Source organism: Nicotiana attenuata, unplaced genomic scaffold, assembly GCF_001879085.1.
Source record: "Nicotiana attenuata strain UT unplaced genomic scaffold, NIATTr2, whole genome shotgun sequence".
NCBI lineage: Eukaryota > Viridiplantae > Streptophyta > Magnoliopsida > Solanales > Solanaceae > Nicotiana > Nicotiana attenuata.
The window spans coordinates 384,333-394,438 of NW_017670940.1; positions in this window are offsets into that span (position 1 = coordinate 384,333).

Genomic DNA, 10,106 nt, shown 5'->3' on the forward strand with positions numbered 1-10,106 from the left:
TCTCAACTTGAATAGGAGTTCATATCATTATTTTTTATTCTTTTTCTATATTTTATAAAACACTATTCCCATAAACTCTTCGAAATACCCAGATGCCGAAAGCATATAGTTACTTTCGGGCAAGACATATAATATTATATGTTAGCATGTAAATCCAATATCTTTAGGAACACGTTACATTCCTATTAGTATAATTACTTTCGCGATTGAGACATATTTTTAGCCGTGTAATCTTATTACTTTTAGGATATACTTCTTAAAAATTCCTATTACTAATTTAATTTGAAAATATTGTATTGTCCTATTACTAATTTAATTTGAGAACGTATTATATTGTCCAAATCCGTTTAGAAAAAGGAGAGCATATATATTATTATAAAAGCACAAATACGATATTGATAGAGCAAAATAGCCCTAAAATATTAAACAGGAGAACTCATAGGAAAATGACTAACAATAATAACCTCTTTTTTGGACTAAATACCTTCGTTAATTTTTTTAATATTTAAGATTTTGAAATCAATAAAATTTTATCTATTAAGTTCTTATTAAAATATGTATGAAGGGTTGATAAAATCAATTTCATAAGGATCATCTGTATTAGCAATACATTACCACTCCATAATATCCAAGCGAAGAAAAAATAAAAGTAATGTTAAATGGACTGCATAAACAGTTAAAATTGAGAAAAAAATATATCACCACGATAATATATTTTTATATTATACTTGAACTGCTTTTCTACTCAAACAATATTTTTTTAATCAATTTTTTGTGTAATATTGAAAAATATACCAAATTATTAAAAGTAAGAAAATATTTAAGAATATAAATGTGTGAGAAAGAGAAAGAAAAAAAGTTGGTAGAGTCAATACCACTAATGATTCTGCAAGCATAAACATTTAAAAGTGGAATGTCAGATCAATCTTTTTACTCTTTAAAAATAAAAATTCGGTGGATAAAGTTATATTACGATTAAATATTCAAAACAAGAGATGAACTAATATTAAGAATCTGAATCAACATAAAATAAATTATTTTTACAAATAATAAATCTTTCAATTAATTATTTAGCAAGAGAATCCAATTCAATTATTTTTTAAATTCATCATATGAGCAAAATTATTTTTCAAGTTAGAACAAAATTTAGGTTACATAAATTTATTCCATAAAAAAAGCGTTAATAATTTAAAAAAAAAATTAGAACACAAAGTAAAAAGGGTTAGTATAGTATTAAGAATCAAAAGGCCATACAAATGTTTGAGGAAGCACAATCAAAGCTAAATTCTAAACAGGAATAAGATTTCAAGACCATATTATAAATAGACGACTCTGGTTTAACGGGATTATCCTGTGTAGACTCCTCCGGAGGAATCGAAATAATATTGTTATGTTATGCATTACTTGCAAATGTCAGATCAAAAGGCATGATATTGTTAGTGATAATAACAAGTGGTGTACCACCAACGATTTTATTTTGAGGTCGTACAACTTACTTTAGATTTGATATACCTCTTCAAACAACTGAAACAACCATCACAAATATATCGAAACGAATTTATTAGTAAAGTAAAATTTAAAATATGGAATTAAGCGCTTATGGCTAAGCATCAAATGATCGAAATAATTGCTCGGAGTTTTAGAGATATATTAGATATGAATGAATATTTGGTAGAAAAGTAATGGTTTAGGAAGTGATTTATGTCAAGTACTACCAGTAGTTCCAAAATTGACGAAAGCAGAGACTGTAAAAGCTAGATTGCCAAAATTATGCTTATGGCCTCAAATAAAGATGATTCAATTGACGAAAAATATACAAGTAAGAATAGATCCAACATTCAGTGACTTCTTGCTTCGTCTCCGAAACGAAGTAGACCATCTAATAAAGATGATTTGGTTCTTCCAAAATACTTGGTTATCAACCCCAATAGTAATAGTAGTGAATTTAATCAGGGAGATATTTTCATCACTAGATTAAAATGCAATTTGTGCAAACAACATGATAGAAATTAAAGAACTATCATAGCTAGCAGAAATGAATATGTTGATCAACTAAATAAAAGGTTGATTGCTAAATAAAATATTTTTAAATTTTTGACTCAGCAGAATATGATACCAATTACTACATCGGAGAATACTTAAATATGTTAAATCAAATGGCCTTCTACCATACAAGTTTGTTGTTAAGTTCATTTCTTACGTATGTTAGTATCATCGTATACATAATAAACTAAGTTAAAAATTAATTTTTCGTTGCAAATAGTTCGATTTGAAGAAAAATATGCCCGTCATACTATTGAAAAACTTAGATATGCCGAATAGTTTATGTAATAGCACACATATGATATATATAAATTTTGACAATAACGTCATACATGCAGAAAGTATGATACTGGTCAATATGCTTCTAAGTATGTGTGTATCCCCGAATTCAACTTTCGTCTTTCGAAACTAAAGAATATCCTTTTAAATTTGTGTGAAAATAACTTTCAGTACGTGTATGTGTTGCAATTATAATAAATAAAGCACAAGGACAAACATCCTAAATATTGGATTATATTTACCGCAATATATATTTTTGCACGAACAACTATATGTTGCTATTTCAAGAAGGATATCAATATCGACAACAACAGTTCTGATTATGGCAGGGCAACCAAAGCACTAAAAGAAAAATATACACAAAAAAATATTGTCTACAAAGAAGTGTTCGGTAAGATACCATAACATTAAATGTTATTAAACTACAATACATAATTATCTAACTAACATGACTAAATCGATCATTTCTGTAAGTTCTGATGATGTCCTTTTATTTTGAATTTATGTATTATGCTATATTTTTCGTCATTTAGATGATTGTTGTATTATTATATACACAAAATTTCTCTCATTAATTAGATTTTATTTTTCCTTCAAATAAATAAATATTTAAAACATTGCGTTCTATTATTAACGTGCAATGCACGTTTATAGATACTAGTACATATATATATATATATATATATATATATATATATATATGTATGTATGTATATAGGCTGGCCGTTTTTTGTACGCTGGTTCTACACGTTTTCGTCCTTGAATTTCGCCCACCCAAAATTCTTTCTTTCCGGATATTATTTGGGTAACACGGTAGAAGACTGTGGAAGTTTTGCCGAGCTCGCAGTCTTGCAACTCTGGGACTGGAGACGGAGATTGATTTGCTTTGTTCACGCTTTAAGAGGTAATTGAATAATCTCCGTATATACTAATTGTTTAATATATACATGAATATAATACTGTAATTGTTTCCGATGCGATATATATCGAACACTTTGCTGATAAATATGTCAATAGGAAATAGAGTACTTCTCTTGGTCAATAAGAAAAATGCTCGCTGAAGTTATTTTCCCAATGGGAAACATGTTTTTGGTTATTTTCTTGACGTTTTATTTCATCTGTGGACAACTTAGAACGGACAGCACTTTGACGGATGACTACACAGACAATTTTATTGCACGATAGTCGTTAAATTACGTTTGAGTTTATTTTATCCATGGTCATTGAATTTTTGTGTTTGTACCTAAAAGTCACTCTTCTTTTTTTAGTTACGTAAAAATCATTCAACTTTGTGTTCATTACACAAAGGTCACTTTTCTTTTATTACACAAAAATCATTTTACTTTGCTCTAGTTATCACAAAAGTCACATTTTTACTTGAAAAGTCTATTATGCCCTTGATATTATACAAAGCTTCATATTTATGTAATACCTTCTATATTATATACTATGTAATATTTTTTTAACTATGCATTTTATTTATAAATAAAATAACTAAATATTATTTTATTTATTATTTTTATAATATATTCGTATATTTAATTTTTTCTTAACGTTAATTTTCAAAATATATTAGTAGCGTTATTAAATTTGTCAGTAACTTTAATGTATATTAGTAGAGAAATAAATTGGCAAGTACATTCCCGTGAGAAAATTCGCAGGTAAACAAACAAAGAAAATAAGGAAAAAATCATATGTTAATCTGAAGGAAAATCCCTAGGTACTACATGCAAATTTAGCTGGGGATATTTTCATGGGCAATTGGTTATTTGGAAAATTATATTACTAGAAATTCGGAAAAAATCGTCCAAAAAAATCGACCAAAGTTGGTCGGTAATAGCCAATAACCGTCCAAAACGCGACCATTAACGTGTGGTCGGTATTTTGAAGGTCGGAAGGGCATACCGACCAAAGTTGGTCGGAAATTACCGACCAGCTTTGGTCGGTCAATTAAATTCAAAAAAAAAAAAAAAGAATTGCTGAAAAAAAATTATTTTATAACGCTACTAATATATCTTGAAAATTAAAGTTAAAAAAAAAGTAAATATACGAATATATTATAAAAATAATAATAAAATAATATTAAGTTATTTTATTTATAAATAAAATACATAGTTAAAAATATATTATATAGTATATAATATAGAAGGTATTACATAAATATGAAGGTTTATATAATATCAAGGGCATAATAGACTTTTCAAGTAAAAAATATGACTTTTGTGATAGCTAGAGCAAAGTAAAATAATTTTTGTGTAATAAAAAAAAAAGTGACTTTTGTGTAATGAAACAAGTTGAATGATTTTTACATAACAAAAAAAAAGAAAAATAATTTTTTGATAATAGATACAAAAGTTCAATGACCATGGATAAAATTATCTCATTATGTTTTATACAGGTTGCCATCTCTTGTTTAGAAGACAGAAAAGTGCTACTTTATGTATATATCTTGGCAAATTTAACTAGATCAATTTATTAACGTTACGACTTACGACTTTTCCTTTTCATATATATTTTCGTTTTAATATTTTTTATTTGTTTTGCAAATTTAAAATTTAAACAAGTAATTACCAAAAGCTGTAGGGAGAACATATGGCAAACTATCAGGTAATATCTGCTTTGGCAACAGACAAAGGCAGCTATATATATATATATATATATATATATATATATATCAAAATTTTATGTCATTATCTCCCAGTGAAGTCCTCAGCATCGTTCACTGAATAGAGTCAATCTTGTTCCTTTGGAGTAATTAATTAAAACTTTACTAGTCTTGTATTGTAAAAAATTATTTTTTAAAAAAGTTAGCGCCTTTGTCAACATCTTATGTTGGGGGCTGCTAGTGAAACTTATATTTTACCGCAGCGGAAGAATTGGGCAAATAAACTCAGCTCCTAAATCATTATCGCGTCACGGACGAAAAAAAAAGAAGAAAAAAGAGCTAAGTATTATTAATAACATCATTAACGAATAGCGGTAATTAAGCAATATTATTATTAAAAATAAACTGTCTGTGAAATAGTGATGCACGAAATATATTATTGGACTAAGTCAGCTCAAAGACATTCATAACATGATGCGATATTCTCTACTTTGGATCAAACTCATACGGCTTTTCTCACAAGGTCTCACACAATTTAAGAGCAACTCTGTATAGCTTCTTCTTCTTTTTTTCTCAGCTATTAATATTGTTGTACTTTATCCGCATACCCAACGATTCTTAATAGATATTGCTGTTTGGATAATAAAATGAGTAGTTTTTTGATTTTGGCAAACGGATTGGGTGAGATTTGAAAATAATTGTTTGAATTTGATTTTCAAAAAATCGTCCAACTTCATAGTTATTCATCTATTTATGAGTCTAGTATGAGACATGATTAACGTCATGACTTTTGACTTATATAGATAAAAGAAATTAAACAAAATTGTAGCAAAAGATTCTCGATTAAGTGATTATAATATCCCTAGATTGTATCTAAAAATATGTCTAGTTTCTAGATCAAACACACGAGACTTGTTCATTTAGAGATTTATTTTTGTCTGCTAAAATTATTGATTAATTCAATTCCTGTACTATTGATGGCCATTAAAGCCGGTAGTTATGCCTTGTGGGGTTATTATCCATTGTCATCATCCAACTGTACGCACATACCATATTTTTCTATAGTAGCTGGGACACGGCTATATAATTTCATTTACGAATACAATAGTACTGACAAAAATATTTTATTCTAAGGATTACGTACAATTATACCAATGATTACTTACTGAAAAACAAATTAAATGCATGATTAGGTGTGTGCATTTGCTAGTAATTGATTGTGACGTGCTATAATTTATTTTCTCGTCTTGTCGTATTACGTGAGCGAGAATATACATGAAGTAGTTTTTTATTTCTCCTTTAATATATAGTTATGCGATGCAGCTAATTAATTAAGTAGAATCACTATTTCATAATTTGTTTTGCGAATTGAATCTTTAAGTTAGGTAGACAACGTTGCAATTTAAATAGAGAGAGAGAGTGGAAGCCAACTATTCTGAAATATGAGTTTGAACTCTAAAAAAGAAGTAGCAAGATGCATGTGATTTCTGAAACTTCCAATTCATGACAACCAAAATTCACCAAAATAACTTAAGGATATTAATGCTGCCAAATACACGGTTTGATTAACAATACAGGGAGTAGCTTTCATTTATTTTATAAAAAACTATTGAACAATTTATGGTCTGTAAGGATTAAGAATAAGCTGAAATATTAAGTGCTGTAATTGCTAAAAGAATTCACTACTATTTCATCAATTGTAGTGAATACCTGGACGATGTCATAGTTATGTACGTAAAGAAAACGTATAGTGCTTTGTAGACGGTGGCGTAGCCACATACAATGAGGGAGGATCAATTAAACACCCTTCGTCCAAAAATTATATTGTATTTATAAATCAAAAATTATTATTTATATATATTAAATCATAAACACCCTTATAATTTGATTTGAGAAATGCACAAACAACTATTCTTAAGGATTCTATTGATTAGTCCGTACTTATTTTGTTCTAGAATTTCGATTTAAGAACCTTAACTTCAGGACAATTCAAAATATTTTTGTCCCGAAAAATTAGACTAAAAAACTAAAAATACAAAATGCACTAGCTAAATTCTAAATAGCAACCCTATGGGAGAAATTCAAAAATAGCCAGATTTACCACTGGTCGTTGAAAAATAGCCAAGTTTCAAAAGTCATCAAAATTTAGCCACTTTAAATCTGAGGGAAAACACTGTTCAAAATCCGAAAAAATACGCCCGCAAATTTTACGGGAGTTCCAGCATAAGTATGCTTGAACTCCCGTAAATTTTACGGGAGTTCCAGGATAACTATGCTGGAACTCCCGCAAATTTTACGGGAGTTCAAGCATAATTATGCTGGAACTCCCACAAATTTTACGGGAGTTCCAGCAAGTATAATTGTCCAGTATAATATACTGGAGTTTGGAGCACTGGTGCTCCAGTCTCCCGCAAATTTTACAGGAGTTAGCAAAGTATACCGATCCAGCATAATATGCTGGAGTTCGTACACAAATGCACCAGAATTCCCGTATATTATACTGGACCGGTCCCTGTTGCAGCAAAATAGTGGCTATTTTTTGACTTGATAAACGCTGATTATTTTTCATTAACCAGTGTGAAAACTGGCTATACCATGATATTTTAACTTTATAATGGCCTAGTGTCATTTTAATTGTGATGCAACGATCTCTTGTATGTTGGGCACAGCAACATTCATGGGCTCACTTTTATGATACTGCAGAGTGCAGGCCAACCCATATAGCCTGCTCGTAATTCATCTCTACGTTGCGACAAGTGTGCCCATATAGAGGCCCTAGTGAACGTAAAAAAGGTGGAAGTGCATAAACAACCATTCTTAGGGATGCTATTTAGGGATTAACCAGTACTTATTTTATCCTAAAAATCAGGATAATTCAGGATATTTGTATCCCAAAAAATCAAATTAGAAAACTAAAATTCAGAACACATTGACTAATTATTAAATAACAGTCCTTTAGAACGGCTCAGAAATAATTGACTCGTCGCAAAGGTAAAGAAAAGACCACGAGAATTAGGAATGAGAAGGTTACAGGCAAATTTATTGGTGTGTCAGTATAACTAAAAATAGAGTTTGGATGTGATTTGAGAAGAAGACAACGAACCGGAACCAAAATGTGGTTCTTTTGGACAAATAGCATCTTAATAGGTGTAAAAAAAAAAGATGACATTTTTATATATAGCGCCCAAATACTGGGCGCTATACATTAACGTTAACTGTGCCATTAATGTATAGTGCCGAGTATTTGGGCGCTATATATAAAAAGCTGCCACACCCAGTTATAGCGCCCAAATACTGGGCGCTATACATTAACGTTAACTGTGCCGTTAATGTATAGTGCCGAGTATTTAGGCGCTATATATAAAAAGCTGCCACACCCAGTTATAGCGCCCAAATACTGGACGCTATACATAAAAATTTATGTTTAGCGTCCAGTATTTGGGCGCTATACACCTTTTTTCTGGCCCCACCAATAATTCCTGACTTCAATAATTTAAAAGCGTACAGTGCCACTTTTTGGGCGCTATATATAAAAATAAAAAAATCCTGGCTAGCCATTTCCTATATAAAGAGGTTAGGATTGTATAGAAATTCATTCAAAAAATTTTTTAACTCTTGTTGAAACGTTTATTGTTGTTAAATTCTCCAGCATTTTTTCATTATGTCTGAAGAGCGTAAAATAAGAGTTTCATTTTTTCATTTTTTCACTACGTTATGTGCGTGTTGTCTTGTCGAACTGAAAAAGCTGACCAGCTGACATAAAGTTGTCTTGTCAACATCATGATATTTAACACGCAAAATTTAGCGCCATTACATAGTACGTTATGTATTTAGCGCTGTTAAACACTACATTATATGGGTGTTTGTCTCGCCTATAAATAACGGATCCACTCTCCTGGACCGGAAAGTCTACGTAAGCAACTGTCCGTCCCATATATACTCGGATCTATGCTGGGGCTGTAGGGCTAATAGATCCAACGTCCGAGGGCCGGGATGTATAGTCGCGTCCATGTCGTCAACTGTAAATTAAAACAACATTAATTCTATTTTATTCTGTATATTAAATATTAATTTTTTGAGATACACAATTTTTAGCGTTATACAAAAATTATACCTATGGGTTCCAGGCTCGATATTTGAGTCCCAGTAGCACCAAACTATCATTAATAATTATGTGTTTGTTTTATAATTTAAATTCATATTTTTTAATAACTTAATTATGTGCGTTATACAAATATATATATATATATATATATATATATATATATATATATATATATATATATATATATATATATACCTATGGGTTCCGGGCTCGATATTTTGAGGCCCAGTGGCACCAAATTAACATTAGTAATTATGTGTGTTGATACAATTATTAACTTAATTATACAAAGTTTGCTTTTTCAACTAACAGTATAAGATACTTAAACAAAAGGAATTCTAAGCTAAAATACTACACATTACCACGCTACAAGGCTCTAAATTTTACTACGCTAAAAGGGTCTACATTTTACTACGCTAAAAAGGTCTAGATTTTATTACGCTAAAAAATAATCTAAACTAAACATAAACAACAAATAAAATTAATTGCAAATAAAACACAAAACGACATGAAAACACACATATATAAATCACGATATTAACAGACAAATTTATTTGACAAATTTATATTTTTTTATAAAACACTAATATTAAATCCGGATAAATTTAACATACTAGTTTCGTAAAAAAAAACACAAACTGAAATAGAACACATACAAATCAAATAATATGCATTATTATAAAAGTTTCAACTTAAAATAAACTGAAATACCTCGATTTAGAATTTTCGGAAAGCAAACAGATTGAAATTTTGACTCCGGAAGTGTGAATCAACAATAATACGAAGCTCTACTCGAATGTGGGACCTACGTTCTTCACCTTTTATGTGACGGGGGGACCCATTTTTTTTTTTGAAAAAATAGTGGGGCAGCGGGTATGGGAGTGGGGGACCAAGAAGAAGAAGATATAAAATATTGAGGAAGAAGAAGCAGAATGGTCGTCTTGAAGAAGAAGGCTCGTTTTTTAAAAAAAGGGTATAGCGCCGGGTATTTGGGCTATAACTGGGCGTGGCAGGTTTTTATATATAGCGCACAAATACTCGGCATTATACATAAACGGCACAGTTAACGTTAAT